This window comes from Gavialis gangeticus, unplaced genomic scaffold, assembly GCF_001723915.1.
Source record: "Gavialis gangeticus isolate Ggan-Ray unplaced genomic scaffold, GavGan_comp1, whole genome shotgun sequence".
Classification (NCBI taxonomy): domain Eukaryota; kingdom Metazoa; phylum Chordata; order Crocodylia; family Gavialidae; genus Gavialis; species Gavialis gangeticus.
This window is the reverse complement of record NW_017729032.1, coordinates 18,419,222-18,420,978: the sequence shown is the minus strand read 5'-3', so window position 1 is coordinate 18,420,978 and position 1,757 is coordinate 18,419,222. Positions and strand designations below refer to the sequence as shown.

General features: G+C 41.7%; 1 protein-coding gene across 5 annotated transcripts in view; it reads right to left on the bottom strand.

The window, feature by feature from the left end:
* FAT3 (FAT atypical cadherin 3) overlaps window positions 1-1,757 on the bottom strand; it is a 745,318-nt gene that overhangs the window by 527,416 nt on the left and 216,145 nt on the right. The gene's annotated exons all lie outside the window — the stretch shown is intronic.

The following is a 1,757-nucleotide window of genomic DNA, read 5'->3' as shown; positions in this document are numbered from 1 at the left end:
CCCCCACCATTCCCACACACATACCCACACCCATCCACACTCACCCCCAATCCTTCCCCACACCCCCACCTACCATACCCATATCCCATACACACACTCTCGCCAACCACACCCCTACATACACCCTCTTACCTCCCCCCACCACACAATATACAAAAGTAAGACTGTATTTTGAGCTTTGATGTAATTGCCTCTAGATACATAATGCAACCACACAAAGATCAGGGCAACAATATTTTGTCCTGGACATAATCAGGACCAAAATAAGTTATAGTAGATGTTTGATTTTTTTAGTATATGATTTGGGTTTTTTCTGGCTCCAAGATAGCAAATGTCCCTCCCCACCCTCCCAAAAGGAGTACTGCTGGGACAAGGGGAGGAACTTCCAGTGGCAAAGGTCACAGGTTAGGAGCAGGGCTTTTAGTCCCAAAATGGCGACCAGGGGGCAGGGTATCTGTCAAGGGGCAGGGATACCCTTGCAGCCCTCGATAGCTCACCAAAATTTGTTAAGTGGCCCTCCACCAGAAATAATTGCTTACTCCTGCTGTAGAGCCTGAACTTGGGGTTGAAGAAAGCTGGCCGTGGGGAGGTAGGTGAGTACGGCATCTGGGTGAGGGGGTGAGGGTGCGCTGAGAGATCAAAGGGGTTAAGAACTGCTGCAGTAGATTACAGTGCCTCTCTCCAGAATGGCCAGGTCACCTAAAAATGTTAATTTGTACTCTGTGCTGTATGCTACCCTCTTTTTGGTAGGGCCCCCATCACTAATTGTTACTGACTTCCTCTGATTCAGCACGTAAACTCACAGCCCTTAAGGAACTTAAGTTCATTGTGGTACTTCAAGAATGCCCTTTCCAGATCCAGAGGACAGGGTATGATGCCAAATATACATCTATGAAAGCATTACCTCACAAGGAAGTTTAAGCAGATTGGTCATATTACCCCTGAAATCCTTGAAACAGTGAAATTAGACATAAATAACTGTGATTTCAATTACCAGAGGTAGTTACTACGAGGGACTACTAGGGATAGACAACAACAGCAATGATACTTAACTGTGAATTTCAATTACCAGGGATAGTTGGCTAACATAATGCCAACCACTGTTTTATAACAGATTTTGTGTCAATCACATTACTGTTAAATGTTCCCGTGGATTTAGATGGTTTTCTTTTGTTTTCTAAAGAATTCACCATCAAGCATCACATGATTAAATGAGAACTACTTGAGCACTCATCTGAAAGGAAACTAATGTCACACTTTAACAGCCATACACTTTACTTTGCAAAGGTAAGTAAAAAAGATTTATGATCCTTAACTACAGAAGAGCTCCTTCCCAAATGAAACCCCAGATTGCTCCATTTCTGATCCCAAGATGCACACAACATGAATTGGATGCTGCAGCCAGCTTCTGATACACTCTCTTCTTTTAACTAAAGCAAGGAATCCATTCTAACAATAAGAGCAAAATGATATATTAATTACTGGGTAACAAACCTGTTCTGTGTATTCAATGTCACCACTAAAATAAAAAAAATTAATAATAACCTTAAATCCGGGCTTGAAAATTGATCTCTTAAGTGGCTGTGTAATTCTGAAGGCTTTTATTCTGGTCCCAAAACAAAGCATGAAAAAAAGATATTTTTTTAAAATACTGACATATTAAGTCAATGCCAAAGATAACCTTTAGCTTTCTCCAGGTGCTTTCATTCAAACAAGTTTTGTTTTGTTTTTTGTTGCGGGGGGGGGGGGGGGAAATG